This window comes from Lissotriton helveticus, chromosome 7 (genome assembly GCF_964261635.1).
Source record: "Lissotriton helveticus chromosome 7, aLisHel1.1, whole genome shotgun sequence".
Lineage (NCBI taxonomy): Eukaryota > Metazoa > Chordata > Amphibia > Caudata > Salamandridae > Lissotriton > Lissotriton helveticus.
The window spans coordinates 841,934,413-841,951,501 of NC_136068.1; the positions used below are offsets into that span (position 1 = coordinate 841,934,413).

General features: G+C 45.9%; 1 protein-coding gene across 1 annotated transcript in view; it reads left to right on the plus strand.

Annotated features, from left to right (window-relative positions):
* The window catches only part of CTNNA1 (catenin alpha 1), a 420,641-nt gene that overhangs the window by 99,176 nt on the left and 304,376 nt on the right, over positions 1-17,089 (plus strand). The window lies entirely within an intron of this gene.

The following is a 17,089-nucleotide window of genomic DNA, read 5'->3' on the forward strand; positions in this document are numbered from 1 at the left end:
GGCTCTGCAGGTTGTGCGCTCAACCCCACGGAGCGTATGTGTTGGTGCTTATCTTAATAAAGAATACTTGTGATTCCTAATCGCCTGTGGACATTATCTTTACATAATCCTTTTTTGTAGCTTGGTTCTAGGATAGGTGAGTAGGAGAAGATGGAAAGTACAGATGCAGACCCACCAGGAGCAGGCTCCTAGCAGCTCAGCCGGGATTTACCAACTGACACTCTAAACACAGAGAGGCACTCAGGCATTCTATGATGTCATGAACATTCCATCAGAGCAGTACAGTGGGAAATAGTAGGGAAGTAGTTTACCACACATCCTCCTTTCTTGGGGAACAACAGCAGAAATAAGGAGAAAAAAGTACGATATCTCAGAAATAACATTAGCATGAAAGGCAAAACATTAAGATGCACATATCAAATGGTGTAGGACATGAGGTATCAGAAATACTACTGCCATGAACAGAAATACATTAAAATACAAAAATTTAAAACATTAGAATTGCAAATATCACATTGGGAGGATGTGTGGTAAACTACTTCTCTACTATTCTTTTACATATAACCACCCTCGGCTGCCCCCAACCCATTCACCAGCACAAATACAATCTTATGATGTCAGAAGTGTGGATGATTGTGAGTTCAGACTTACTTTAGACTCGCACACTGTTGACAAGATTTCGACTGGGAACACTGCATTTTTTAGTGTCCTATCCCAAACAGGCTGGCTGGTGTGTGAGACTATCCCCCTGTCCTTGTAATAATCTGGCCAAACAGAGTACAATGCATTTTATGTTGTTCTGTTCCCTGTACAAATACTCTAGGGCATGTTTTATTAAACCTATATTGAACGTTATTAGGCCCTGCTCTTATCAAGAGGGCCATGCCTATTTAAGGGCACTATCTACGGCTGTAATTTCTAGTGCAGTACTTTTTTACTAAATTTTTATTTAGTCAATTGTACAAACCAGGTGGGGATAGCTATGATGATTTTAAAATTGATTGATTTTGCTGGTTTATTAAGATCTATGGAAGGGAATATTTGCAAATTTTGTAATTGTTTTTAGACGTTTTATTGTGTAAAGTATTATGATTCTAATGAATCTAATACAGTTATTTAAACGAACGGACTTGCATTAATGAACTCCCCCACCCCAGTTTAGGACTTGTCTTTCGATAGCTTTTAGCTGCTGTGGACAATACTTGTTCTGACATGGAGTTTTGGGCCAGCCGGTTGCTCATATTTGGTTAACTTGTCATTCTTGCTTGCTTTGTTATCTGCTGCCTTTCCTTTCTCTTCTTATATTTGCCTCTCTACATGAGCATAGCTTCTTTACCATCCATTTGAGTGGTCTCATCTTTGTGAGCTGCTTCCATCACAAATTCCCGCTTAACCCCCACTGAGCCCCACCCAGCTGCTCTTCCTCCTCAACTAGTCAGAAGCATTTTGTTCCTGTTTCTGTTACAGAACACTTTGGACGTAAAGGTATGCATTTTCAAGTCTGTTAGGCAAGACCTTACACCGTTGCAAATGCTTCTTTGATTTATCATAAATTATATGTTCGAGGCATGTGAGCTGTAGATCACATGCTTTGCATATTCCTGCCATCAAGTAGTGGGTCCGGATGTTTGCAAGTTGATTTTCTTCGAAGAAGTCTTTCCAGTCACGAAGTAGGTGGTGACTTCTTTCGGTGACAGTGCGCATGGGCATTGACTCCATTATTGCATTGTTTATTACCGCCATTGGATTCGGACGTGAATTGCTGTTCTCCGGTTTGACACTGTTTCTCAGGTTCCCCTTGGTGCGCAATACACTCTCCCTCAACTGTATTGTTTTCGATTGAATATTTCCATTCTCTGCGTATCGTATTTACTGAAAATCCCTCTTTCGATCGGGCATCTCGTGGAAGACCGTTGGGCCTACCCGCATCTCAGTAGATGGAACTGACTCCATTTGAATTCTGCCCTCGGTGCTATGCGAAATTCCCGCGTACCGACTCACATGAAATGTGTATCTTGTGCATATCTCCGGAGCACAAAGAACAGGACTGCGAAGCGTGTAAGGCTTTCCGATCGAAGAATACGCTTTGCGACCGTTTTGGCTCAACGTCGCAACATACAGAGCCAACACACCGGTTCCATTCCAGACGTCTTCAGAGAAGATTCGGAACAAGAGGCCGGTGATGCCATGGGAGCCGAGGAAGAACATATCTCTATCTCTGAATCCGGCTCCGAGTGGGACGAAGACATCCCGCAAGGGCAGCCTACTGTGAGTACTGATCCTCCCTTGTCCCAAAGTCCACCTCAACCCAAGAAGGCGGCTTTGGTCTAACCCCCACCTGTGGGCCACGGTCGGCACGAGAGCATGTTTGACACCCGCCTTCTGGCTCAGCACCAAAACACACCCCAAAGCCTTCCGGACCCAAACTGGGTTCTTAGAAATCTGGCACAGAACCGAAACCTTCGGGGACGAAGTCCAGCTCAGGTCTACCCCATTCGACGCTGATAACTTCTTCAGATCCGAATCCTCGGCATCCAAAACTCAGAAACCTTCGGCACCGAAACAAATAGTTGTGACGATTCAATCAAAAGAGCACCTTTTCGATGTTCCGCCCTCAAAACCGGATCAGAAACGGAGAGAACTGTGCATTCATCCAATAACTAGACATATTACCACCAAAGTGACTCTCAAACGTAAACCTGAGACTGAAGAAGCTTATCACATTCTTTTAAAAGGAAGAATGTGGGTACTAACCCTTCTCCTTCTACTCCTCCATCACCTCTTTCTCCGGAGTCTCAGCCATTGCTAATTTCACCTGCTAACTCAACACCACCATATACATCTGATAAGGATGATGGGGATGGGGACAATAATCCAACACCTACAGACCCCTAGAGAGATGATGGCACTAATTCTCCCACAGGTAAGGATCCTGATGTATACTCTACTAACATACTTGAACCAACTTCTCTCACTAACCCAACTATTCCTCTGCTAACCTGGAAAAAAACCAATAACAAAACAAATCATCACAGTTTCATTTCAGACTGACGTTGCCGGGCTATCTAAAAACAAACTTTTTACTGCCTTGAACGAATCATATATCAAGGGGAAACCTCAATTATACTTTAACTACTCCCTCAACCCCCAGACTCGCAACAAAATATTATACATGAGGCTGCTAGCCTTACCAATCTTCGACTTTAACCCACAGTGAGCTCGGTGGAACGAGCAGCCCATTTGCAGGTTTTGCAACTATATACATGAGTCCTGGCTCCACCTGCTTTGCTGTTGGCCATTCTTTGCCACCGATCGACGTCGCCTACTGATCCCCGTCTTTCAGGAACAATCACTGAGACACTGTAGTGAAGCATGGACTTTGTGCTTTAGTAACAATTCAGCCCAGGCCTTAGCAAGAGCTGGGAAGTTCGTCAATATCATTTTAACTGCACTGCATAAACGCCTAGCATTAGGAACCTGATCATGTTTTTATATATTTTAAAATTTTAATCGAACACACATTACTCTGTTTGTACATTACGGTTTTTATTAACTGTATAATAAAGAGATACTCTACTAAACCTTCTCCACCAGACGACAGTGTAGGATATATAGAATTATTAGGTAGAGCTGCTAATTACCATGGGTCGAGTTAAATGAGGAATCCATAGAAGATCTCCTTTTCGCAACACTTAGTAGTTCCAAACATCCTCGCACACACTTCCCATGCTCAAGGGTATGCTTGAACAAGCGGATGACATTTTTAATGATCCTGTGGTCAGGGGATGCTTCTTCCCCAGACAAAGTTTATAGACTCCTGGAAAAAGAGTAGCCTCCCAAGTTGCAAATGTTTGGCGCATTTCAAATACCCAAGCACTTTTAACCAGGTACGATGGGGCACATTGGGATAAAATGGAGCTATTGCTCCAATTTGTGCCTGATGAGCTCAAGTCCAAAGCTAGTGCGGTAGGGTCGGGTCAGCTCATCTCCAACAATTCCATCAGGTGCGCTTTAGATGCGGCTGACACTGTTGCTTGAGCCATCAACACCGGCGTTCTCTTAAGAAGGCATGCCTGGTTAAGCATTTCAGGGTTTAAACCAAAGGTTCAAGCTTCTATGCTTAACATGCCATTTGACAAGCAGCACCTCTTTGGCCCTGTACTAGACTCCTCATTAGAAAAGATGAAAAAAGACAGAGGTAGCAAAATCCATTGAAGCTCTTCAGTCACCTTCAGGCCGTGGGTCCTATATGCGCTCCTATCGTGAAGGGTCCAAGAACACCTTAGACGATGCTTCTACAACTTACAAAGGCAACAATCATCCCTTTGCTTATAAGGGTTTCTTCGGAAGGGGTTACAGAGGGAACAATGGTAAGGGTAGAGGTAAAGATTCCAACACACGTGCCTCCCCCTTCAATACCAAACAGTGACCATTTAACACCGGTCAGGGGGGAGTCTTTCACAATTCTTACACGTCTGGCAGTCCGAACTACAGACAAATGGGTACTAGAAATTATCCGTTCCGGTTATTGGCTGGGGTTTTACCAACTATCCTTCAAAACATTTCTCCACATTGCCACAAACTGTCACCAGACCACTTGCACCTCCTCAACCAAGAGATTCAGTCTCTCCTTTTGAAACAAGCTATAGAGCCCGTACCACTACAATACCACTGGTCGGGCGTATACTTCTTCTACTTTCTTATACCCAAGAAGGACGGTTCTCTTGGGCCTATCTTGGACCTCAGAGAATTAAATCTTTACATACAATCAGACCATTTTCACATGGTAACACTTCAGGTGCTCCCACTCCTACAACAGGACCACTTTCCGTCTATTCTAGACTTAAAGGAAACGTACTTCCATATTCCAATACACCCCACTCATCGCAGATTTCTCAGATTTATGGTAGCGTGCATCATTACCAGTTCAAAGTACTCCCATTCGGAGTCACCACAGCTCCCAGAGTCTTTACAAAGTGTCTGGCAGTGGTCGCTGCTCACCTAACAAGACGACACATTCATGTCTTCCCCCTACTTAGACGACTGGCTCATCAAAGCCAGTACGTATTCAAAGTGTCTCCAACACACTCATTGGACACTGCAGTTACTGCACCAACTGGGATTCACAGTCAATGTGTTGATATCGGATCTTTAACCTTCCAACACTCTAAGTATCTAAAGTGGCTCCTGGATAGTTCTAAGGGCTCTAGCCTTCCTCAATGCAGCCAGAATTCTAAATATTCAGGCTCTAGTTCTCCAGTTTCAGGCCACTCGCTAACTATCAGCTCAAGTGTATATGCAACTACTGGGAATGATGGTCTCTTGCATCATGATTGTTCCACATGCCAGGCTTCACATGCGTGCCCTCCATTTAATGCTTAGCAAGTCAGTGGAACCAATCCCAGGGTCTTTTAACCGGTCTAGTGTTGGTAAGCAGCCGTACTCCTCGCTCTGCAGCGATGGAACCCACAAAATGTATCAAAAGGACGTCCCTTCGTAGACCCAGTTCCACAGACCATGCTAACAGCGGACGTGTCCCTCACTGTTTGGGGGGTGCTCATCTTCATCACACATTGCCAGCAAAAAACTGGGGGCTCATCTTCCACATCACACAGTGCCAGCAAAAAACTCTCCACATAAATCATCTAGAGCCTTTCAGACTCACCTGGTCAGCAAAGCTGTCCTAGTTTGTATCGACAACATGATACCTATGGATTATATACAAAAACATACTTGGGTCAAGACATTTGCAAGTGGGCGATTCACCACAAAATCGATCTCCTAGCAGAACACCTCCTAGGAGTGAACAATCCGATTGCTGATCTTCTCAGCAGACCGAAACAGCAAATCCACGAATAGTAACTTCACCCTCAAGTTCTCCTCCCATACTTTCAAAGTTGGGGAGTCCCTCAAATAGATCTTTTTGCGACACACCAAAACGCAAAATGCCCAATCTTCGCCTCCAGGTACCCACACCCGCTCTCTAAAGGCAATGCATTATGGATGAATTGGTCAGGGATATTTGCCTACGCTTTTCCGCCTCTCCCACTCCTTCCATTAGTGGTTCAGAAACTCTGGCCAAAATCCCTCACACTAATCCTAGTAGCTCCCACATGGCCCCGTCAACCTTGGTTCACAACCCTAATGAAGCTGTCGCTAGGTACACATTTATAACTACGGCTCACATCCAGTCTCCTCACACAGAGCCATGGAAAAACCAGACACCCAGATCCCAAACAACGGAACTTTGCGATCTGGCTCCCGAAATCTCCCACCACACTGTATGAACCTCATTAGAGAGACCAGAAGGCCTACTACAAGAGCCCGTTATGCTGCTAAATGGGAACGTTTTGTTATCTATTGCAATATTAACAAAATTAATCCTCTTGATGCTTCAATACAAAATATAATTTGTTCTCTTAGACATGCAGCAGTCTGGGTTAGCTTACACTTCTATCCGACTAAATCTCGCCGCAATTGCTGCGGATGTACAAAATCGGCAACACTTATCTCTCTTTAGAGTACCAGTAATCCATGCTTTCATGGAAGCACTGAATAGTTATCCCACCAAGACTTCCACCTGCCTCAGTGTGGAATCTTAACATAGTCTGCACAAGATTAATGGGCCCACCTTTTGAACCCATGCATAAATGTGAACTGCAGTTTATCTCCTGGAAAACCGCTTTCTTCATTTCAATCACTTCACTGAAGAGTGGGTGAACTACAGGCACTAACCATAGAAGAACCTTTTTTCCAACTTCAGAGAATAAGTGGTTCTTCATACTAACATCATCAATCTATGGGGGTTAAGGGGGAAGGTAATCGGTAAGGCTGCCCCCCACTCAAACAACAATTAATCAACCAAAGCCTCACCTAATCGGAGACTCATCCACATATACGACCAGAAACCGGGGTACGATATCTTATTATCAATATGAATCCCCTTGATGTGTCAAATAACACTAGTCCTATGGTCACGATGCGTAATTGCTCACTGTAAAAACACACAGGTCCACACTCGCTACAACCAGAAAAGGTGTAGAAAATAGAGAGAGTGTCTCACGGTAGTCACACCCGAGGGGGTTCCCGGCTAGCAATTACCGGTGTACCCACTTTTCATCACTGGTCACTCTCTCTCTGTGAAAAGACAGAAGTGCACAAAAACATAGTCGTGCACACGTGAGAATAGTGGTGAAGAGACCAGTGACAAACCTATAAACACTGATGTGAAATATTGTGTACATGAATAAACCCCATACCAGACAAACTGTTAAAACAAGGCAAGGTTTTGCGGCTATTCGTTTTTATTCTGTTGCTGCAAGGCCTGCCATTTAAAAATGGTTAATTATATACCATAATTATTTTATCCTCAAGCCGACATGTTTCATCGCTCCAACTTTCAGCGATTTCATCAGGGCATTCAAGGGGTTCTCTATCCTCAGTCGTCTCAATAGAACAAGGACCTTAAGGGTGCCGTGTCTTAGAGGACCGTCGGAAGCGCCGGTGGGACTCTGCAGCAGTGGCTGAGACAACTTCCAGCCATTACCGGACACGTGATCACGCGACACGGGGTCCAACAGTGGGGTGCCGGTACGTGCAGACTTGCAGACCAGATTAATTGTTCTTCATACTAACACAGTTTCTACCAAAGGTAGTTTCTGCCTTCCATACCAATCAGTCAGTCCGTTGAGTTACCTGTATTCTTTCCTCAACCTGATTCAGTGGCAGAACCGGCTCTACACACCTTAGATGTTTGAAGAATCCTTTTATATTTAACATTGAAAGATCAAAATCATTTTGTAAAACTAAACAACTTTTAATTGATTTTGCATCTCCACACGAGCAATCCCATATTAAAGTCCGGTATTGCCAGATGGATTTTTAAATGCATTCAAACTTGTTATGCAAAAGCAAAGCGAACATTAACAATACCACCTAGAGTGCATTCCAGTTGCAAAAGGGGCTACTATGGCTTCCTTAGGAAACATCCCCATAGTTGACATTTGTAAAGCTCCAACATGTTCTGCACCACATACATTCACCAAAAACTATTATGTAGATGTGTTAGCGAGACAACAAGCTAATGTGGGCCCGGCAGTACTTAAAACACTCTTTCAGACCATTTTGTCTCAGGCCCTAGCACACCAACATACAGATTATAACAAGTTAATGACTTGAAGTTCAACACAAATACAATAACACGATGTATGCGTTAATATTTCTAATCTTGTTCTGACTTCAGCCAACACGTGTTTCGTCGTTCGGGACAAGACGCCCGCGACTTCTTCAGGGCTGGAAGACCTATACACAAAGCATAGTGTAAGCCCAAAAATCATCGGGCATCAATGTTACAGTAAAAGATTTATAACTTTCCAACCGTGTCAGTCACTCAATATGTCCCCGCCAATTACTTGGTGCGGCGGACATGGGATAGTGAGGGCAAGAAAGAGAATAGATCTTCAAATAGATCCCTTAATCCAATTACATGTCTGACTCAAAAGGCTAACCAATAATGGGGGTAATCATGCTAAAGTGAAAGTGAGTGGTGTAGAAACTGGATGGTGTAGGAATAGGGAAGGGGGTGCAAATTGCTAAAATAACAAATTGAGTGCAGAAGAACTCCATGTGCTTATTCCAGTGAGGTACATATACTGGGGCAAACACCAGGCCTCCCTTTCAGTCTTTGAATCAGTATTCTATTATATACACACAGCTGTCATGAAAATCCCCTTTAAAACAAGATTTTGCCACGTGAGTATCTGCATTTCTAAAATTCGAAATAGAGTGATCCATAGTCAGACCATCTTCCCACGAACATGTGAAAAGGACAAGTTAATGGTAATGCTTATTTTGTTAAGGTCCTTAACATGCGTGAGATTTATTGACCAAGATCCAGCCGGATATTGTCCGATCTATTAATTAAGTTCAGATCTCCATATAGATCACAATCGGTTGCATGCTTATAATGTGGTCCTGTTGTCAATAGATGTGTATTTATATACACCATCTCCATTCTGAGTGATTGCCACCTTCCCATCAAATCCGTGCTTCATTTGGAAAGACATCGCTTACCCTATTCGCACGATCCAGTATTTGCACGTGCTCAAAAACTGACTCAAATCATGTCCGCATAATGCACGCTAAAAGATTAGAAAAGAAAAAATGGAGAAGTCGGTCACTGTCCCAGCTGTGTCTAATACGGACTCGCGATGTCTTTGCAGATACATTTTCTTTCTAAAAGATTCGTCTACGGATGATTAGCAAGTTGCCCAGCCATATTTAGGCTTGGACGGAAGTATAACCAGCCAGAAGATATGTGATTTACCTCGTGGTGCTGAATCTCCACATTTAGGAATGGATAGGAAATTTTGTAAATGGGTATCATTATTTATTTTTAGGCATATAATACTGATTCAAAGACTGAAAGGTAGGCCTGGGGTCTGCCCCAGTAGATGTACCTCGCCGGAATAAGCACATGGAGTTCTTCTGCACTCAATTTGTTATTTTAACAATTTGCACCCCCCTCCCCTATTCCTACACCATCCAGTTTCTACACCACTCACTTTCACTGTAGCATGATTACCCCCATTATTGGTTAGCCTTTTGAGTCAGACATGTAATTGGATTAAGGGATCTATTTTAAGATCTATTCTTTTTCTTGCCCTCACTATCCCATTTCCGCCGCACCAAGTAATTGGCAGGGACATATTGAGTGACACGGTTGGAAAGTTCTAAATCTTTTACTGTAACATTGATGCCCGATGATATTTGGGCTTACACTATGCTTTGTGTATGTCTTCCAGCCCTGAGGAAGTTGCAGGTGTTTTGTCAAGAACGATGAAACACATGTTGGCTGAAGTCAGAGCAAGAAAAGAAATATTAACGCATCATCGTATTATTGTATTTGTGTTGAACTTCAAGTCATTAACTTGTTATAATCTGTATGTTGGTGTGCTAGTGCCTGAGACAAAGTTGTATGAATCAGCTGATCCAAAGGTGGAGGTGTTTGTTGATTGCCTCCTCCCTAGGCACCCATAACTGATAAATTTTGGACAACGTAATATTAACCGTAACCTGTGAGCGCCACTTCTCCAATCCAATCCAAAAAATCTTTATTTCGGCCATTAAGACCATAAAAGATGCATGAAAAAAACATACAACATTTTAAAACCAACATTTAAGTGCATGTAAGTGCCAATCGATACGAATCTTGGAAGTTAAACTTAGATGAAGTAAAATGAATAAGAAAAATACATCACAGTTCATATCAATTGAGGTAAGATAGACATTAATGTAAAAACTTTACGTAAGGAGCTAAAAATTGTTTTGAGACAGTGGCTGGAACTACCATCCTATGTTGGTATGACCTTAATCAACTTGGACCTGATACGCCACATGGCGAACAAATATTTTGAGACTGCAAAAACAATGTGAGGGGAGGAATCAGATTTCAATATTCTATACGATGTTGAACAATTTCTTATTGCCATGTTTCTACATAAAGGCACCAACCAATACTTCCTTGGGGACCTATAAGTGGGACAGAAAAACAAGACATGGATATCCTCCTCATCACAAGAATTGCAGCCAGGGCATAGTTTGTCCCCTCCATTGGTCCATTTACTCGTAAAGGATTTAAGGGGTAGGGTTCCGAACCGCCACTGTATAAAAAGCTTCCTTGCTATAACCGGGTAAATAAAATCCAAAAAAGATTCAAATTTGTAAGTATTTTTGGATTGGGTAAAACAATGGGTTAGGGTGCCGATGCTAGGTGCAGTCATTTGGGATACAAGATTTTGTTGCTTGTAGGCTTTCACTAGTCTTTTCCGGGGGACCTTATTGCAGCCAATTTCGGGGGCCAGCCACAGTTCATTGAAGCCTAGCCGGAACAATTCTTTTTTGACAAAAGTTAGCCAGGGGATCTTGTCGTTGTGGTTTAGATTCATAACATGCACGAGATCTCGCCTGTAGTGGCTAAGCTCCTTAGTTGACCAGAGTCTGTGCCAGAATCTTATAGGATTAAGTTCTGCATCCTCCCTGATAGATGATAAGCCCAAATCAAGACGTAGGGGAAGCAAGGGAGTTGCAGCTGGAAGGGCCAAAAGACGCCTCATGAAATTATTCTCAACACGTACCATCTCATTTGCAGCTTGGTGTCCCCATAGTTCGCTGCCATATAGTGCAGCAGATTTTGCTTGAGTTTTGTACATCTCAACTGCAGGAGCTATGGGTTTATATGTTGAAGTATTTGTAATCTTCAGGATAGCCCCTGACAGTTGAGAGAGCCTTATTCGCGAACTTGCAATCTCTGGACACCATGAAAGATTCTCCTGGAGGGTTACGCCCAGGTATTGAAAAGTTTTTACCCTCTCTAAGACCGTGGAATTTAGGGATGGGTTAGGTCTAGTAGTGGAGGAGGGGTTAAAAATCATATACTTGGTCTTCCCGGCGTTGATCTCGAGGCCATACTGCCTGCAAAAGAGATCAAAGCCATCCAGAATTCTCTGAATTCCCATGGGCGTTTTGGAAAGCAGGAGGGTATCATCAGCAAACATAATTGCCGGTACCCTCCTGCCTGCCAGGACCGGGGCGTCGTTGTCCCCAACATTGGCTAAATGCGAGATGACACTGTTCACATATAGACAAAAAAGGTTGGGGCAAGGACGCACCCCTGCCTGACCCCCCGGGAAACAGGGAACCTTTGTGTCAAAGCACCACCCCGCCCACAGCGCACCTGGGCGAAATTACCCTGATGGAGTCTTATAATTGCCTGGAGTAAACTGGTAGGAACTCCCATCTCCCTCAGGACCTCCCAGAGTTTTTTCCGTGGTACAAGGTCGAACGCTGACCTCAGGTCTACGAACACCATGTATAATCTCCCGCCCTCAATGGTCACCGTTTTCCAATAAAGGAGGACGAGGCGGAAGATTTGATCCATGGTGGACGTATTTTTCCTGAAGCCAGCCTGGAGAGGACTTAAAATTTCATTTTCCTCCATCCAGTCCATGAGTTGGTCCAATAAGAGTCGCGAATAAATCTTCTGGGGGACATCTATCAGGCTGATCGGCCTGTAGTTGGATGGGAGCAGAGGACAGCCCTTCTTGAATATGGGGACTATCTCTGCCCCCAGCCAAGTGCAGGGAATCGCCATTCCACATGCTATTGAGTTGAAAAGGATAAGAAGGTAGGGCGCCCAGATCTCTGAATTGGACCTGAAGAGGTCACCAGGTAGTTTATCAAGGCCGGGGGCCTTGCCCATTGCTAGGCCATCTATTGCACTGACCACTTCCCCCAACGTGAACTCCAAAGTATCTCCTGGGAGGGAGAGAAGTGTTGCAATAGTGACATCAGTGTTTTCTAGTTCATCTGCATAAAGTTTCCCAAAATGGTCTTCCCATATATGTGCAGCTATATTGGGTTCAACTGCTGCTTTGGGTTCCCCTGAGCCAGTAGAGACTATGGACCAGAATCTTCTAGTATCCTTAGCTATTAGTGCTGCCGAAAGATCGTGCCATCTATCCCAGTCCCAGTCGGACCTCGCACGAGCCATAATGTCCTTGTACAGTTGTCGCAGAGCGGACACCCTGGTACGGGGGACACCCTCTTTGACTGCAGCAATAAGATCAGATTTTGCCTTTCTGCAGTCAGAGTTGTACCAAGTGGAGGTTCTGGTTTTATGCTTGGGTTTAGGTACCTCTGGATATAGGACCTCTCCCAAAGCTCCCACTAGGTCTTCATGTATGGAAGGTAGGATTTTAAATAGGTCCTGAGCACTGGAGCAACTGATCACTTCATCCAAAGCCTCAAATCTTGGGAGGACGAGGTTGTAAATTTTCCCAATATTTTCTTCCGACTTTGAGAATTTCTGCCATTTCACCCTACGCCTGTTAGAGGTTAATACAAGGTTTCCCCGTTCATCTCCTTCCCCCGGGGAGGAGAGTCCGGTGGGCTCAGGAAGATAGGCCAGGGAGAGTGAAAGGGCATTATGATCACTATCAGTGCGGGGAATTATATTAAAATCCTCAACCTTTGGCCACAGACTGGTATCGACAAAAATGTAGTCCAGTCTTGACTCATGGTTTGGTCTATTAAATGTGCATTTTGAGGGGGTGTCTGAGGGTGTGCGACCATTACAAGCTCTTAACGCATAGTTGAGAGTTAGTGTCATGATTTGAACCGCAAGTGGAGACCAGGATCTGGGATGGGGAGATTGGCATGCTGGTATACCCCAGTAATCGTCCTCTGCCGTGAGGGCCCCTTCCCTCAAGCCCTCTAAGGGTTCAAAATGGCAGTTAAAATCGCCACCCATAATCACCTTATAGTCTGACGGCAGCTGGCTCAAAAAAGACGCAAGGTCTTCTAGTGTAGAAGACTCCGCCGTTGGCCCTACTGGGCGGGAGTAAACATTTATTATTGCCAACTTCGGGGCACCCGTCCAGGTTAGTAAAACACACTGGATGTCTTGGGAGAGCGTGGCTATACTTTCCGCTATGCACCCAGTGTGAGATGCTATCCACACCGCCAGACCACCTGAGGGCCTCCCCCTTCCATTCCAAGTAGCAGGAATTTCAAATACAGCATAACCATTCTTATGAACCGGTTCCCTCGCCCATGTCTCTTGGAGGAGGCAAATCTCATTATTAGATATCAGGGAATCCCATTCTTCAGTTTGTATTTTGTTACAAATACCTGCAACATTCCATGAAAGTACCCTCAGGGTTCTAGACTTAGTATGGAATGTGGGGCCCTGCCCCTCAGAAGTATCTCCACCACTGCATACATGGGAGGTGGAGATCCGTGGGGGGGGAGATAAACTGTGATTGCTTCCAGCTGGATGGGTTTGGGTTGTGCCATAGACATCGCCACACAGTTGTCGGGGGGGGTTAAAAGCTTGAGCAACAGAATTACCATTGTGTTCACTTGGGGCCCCCTCTGCAATAGAATAACCAGGGGAGCACCCCTCGAGTCAGTCGCAAAAATCCAAACCAGAAAATGCTTCGAATCTGTTGCTAACTTCCAAGGGTGTGAAAGGAAGCAAGTGGTCCATCCCCCCCGTTTGGGAGGAGTGGTCCAAACTCCTATAGTTGGAACCATAGCCCCTCTGGGGGACAAATTCCCACCTATAAGGATTCTTTGGAATCAAGGGGTCAGGGTGCAAAGGAGGATAGTGGTTGGTTTGTTTTGGACCATTGATACCTGTCAGGGACATAGATGGCCATGGACATGACAGGGGGGCCACTAGAGCTCTAGGGTAGAAATAGGTAAGATCACACGGCATGATGGATTTGCCTAGGTTCCCTGGCATCCAGCTCAGAATGTGCCTGACAACTGGGTCCCTAAAGTTGATCACAATCAGATCGCCTTCTATATCTTTCACCCGCCCCCCCAACCAGGAGAGTCGGCGCACGTGCACTATGTCCCCACTTACATTCCCAGGGAGTGGTCTATTCTTAGACAGCCAATACATGGTCTTATTTTTGAGTTGTTGTGGGCCTTCTCGCTTATCAGGGTCAAGGGTGGGAACACCCGTAAGCACCACTACATAAGGTAGTGATTCCGGAGGCAGTTCGACCGGAGGGATCCTACGTTTTTGTACTATACTAGGGGGTTCCCTGTCTTCAACCGACTGAATTGGTCTGGGTAACATGCTATTTCCGCCCTTGGGAATGGCACCATTCGAGTGCACTTCAGGTCTAAAATCATTTTTAGAAGTTGAAGTTCCCAAGAGATTATTTGCCACTATTTTGGTAGGGAGATTGGACATGGGGAGAGAGGCCGTTGCGGTAGTGATAGAGGTTATGTGAGCCGCCTTGGCTAGGTTGGTAAAAGTTGGGTGGGCCTTCTTGGGTACAGAGGGTTTTAAACTATTTGATGAACTGGCTGAAGCTGACACTGTACTAGATATGGGGACCGCCATCTGGTTGTCCAATTTATTAAGAATAGTCTGCTCCAGATTCCCTAACCGCTCTTCAATGGCCCGTAATCTGTCTATGATTGGGGAAGTGAGCGTCCTGAGCATTTGCCCAAGATACTCCACGGTGGGGGCGAGCGGGAGAATCTCCTCAGAATTTGCATTTGGAGGGGTAGTAACTACTGTGGGAGATGGTGTGTCTTGTATAGTCACTGCAGGAATATCAAGTCTTGTGCCTTCAGTTGATTTAGAAACAGAGGCTGTACCCCCCCCCCCCCTTCCCCTTGCCAAATTCAGTATGACTAGTTTTACCTTTTTGTATAGGGCCCCCCTTCCTCATTCTCTTTTTGGGCGGAGGACCATGATTTATCTGGGCCACAACCTTCCTCTGCAGATTTTTGGGGTTAATTACTCCGATTGGGATGTGAGCTAGCGGGGGATTCGAGGCTACATCAGAGTTACAAGATGGAGGGGGGGCAGGAGGAGGTGGACTAAAGGGATCCACAAGAGAAAGTGGCGGAGGAGAGATATCTCTTAAGAGTTCTGGGACACCCTGAGATGTAAAGGGGTCCTCAGTGATCAACTCTGTACTAGTTAGTCGATTGGGCAGGGATGTACCCAAGGTGGATCTAGCCTTATGACCCTCGACGGAGCGACGACGCTCCATCCTTTTCTCTTCCAGGGATTCTTCTCTTTCAACCTCAGAGATGGATTTCTTGAAGTAATTGTCCAGTGTCCCCTTGTTAAGATTTACCCCCACTTTCCCAGGTGAGGGCATGTCCATAGTGACGAAAAATAGACAACTATGGGAAGTAACCAAGAGCAACCGTCGTAATAATTGCCCAGCCAGCAAAGTTAGAGGGGCTTAGCAGCCACTAGACAATCACATCCAGCACGCCAAGCAGCACATTAAGGAGGCATACATTAGGTGTTCAGGTCCAGGGTATACGCCACAAAGTCTCAGGGACAGGGCCCAGCCCAGCCTTACCAGCCACCTAACGGCCACACAACGGCCCGCTCTTTGCCCGCTCTTTGCCCGCTCTTTGCCCGCTCTTTGCCCGCTCTTTGCCCGCTCTTTGCCCGCTCTTTGCCCGCTCTTTGCCCGCTCTTTGCCCCGCGTGCGCGTGGCTGGGGCAGAATTTCAGAGGGAGTGACAGGTGGGGGCGGGAAGAGGACCAGCTGCGGCCGATTTGCGCCGCTCAGCAGGCTGGTCCTCGCAGTCCCGCCTCTGTGCTTGTAGATGCAGAGTTAGTAAATGCGTTGGTGCTCCAATGCACAACAGGGGACCAAGAACCAGAACCCTGGCAAAGTCTTGAACCTGCGAGCGGCTCCCGCGGAGCGGGGGCCGCGAGGCGTAGAATCAGCAGGCAGGCGGAAAAGAACAGGCAACCGGGACGGCACTCCCAGCACGGCCAAAGAACAAACCCAAGCAGCACACTCTCCGCGATGATTTTAAGCCGGTGGAGGGGGCGGGAAGAGGACCAGCTGCGGCCGATTTGCGCCGCTCAGCAGGCTGGTCCTCGCAGTCCCGCCTCTGTGCTTGTAGATGCAGAGTTAGTAAATGCGTTGGTGCTCCAATGCACAACAGGGGACCAAGAACCAGAACCCTGGCAAAGTCTTGAGCCTGCGAGCGGCACCCGCGGAGCGGGGGCCGCGAGGCGTAGAATCAGCAGGCAGGCGGAAAAGAACAGGCAACCGGGACGGCACTCCCAGCACGGCCAAAGAACAAACCCAAGCAGCACACTCTCCGCGATGATTTTAAGCCGGTGGAGGGGGCGGGAAGAGGACCAGCTGCGGCCGATTTGCGCCGCTCAGCAGGCTGGTCCTCGCAGTCCCGCCTCTGTGCTTGTAGATGCAGAGTTAGTAAATGCGTTGGTGCTCCAATGCACAACAGGGGACCAAGAACCAGAACCCTGGCAAAGTCTTGAGCCTGCGAGCGGCACCCGCGGAGCGGGGGCCGCGAGGCGTAGAATCAGCAGGCAGGCGGAAAAGAACAGGCAACCGGGACGGCACTCCCAGCACGGCCAAAGAACAAACCCCACTTCTATCCGGGGTATAATCATCCCAACAATCTTTCACTCTTTCAGACCACTCCAAAAGCCAACGCTTTGGGAGAATACTGCTGTATAATCTAAGCAAAGCATGTGATCTACAGCTGACATGCCTCGAACGGATAAT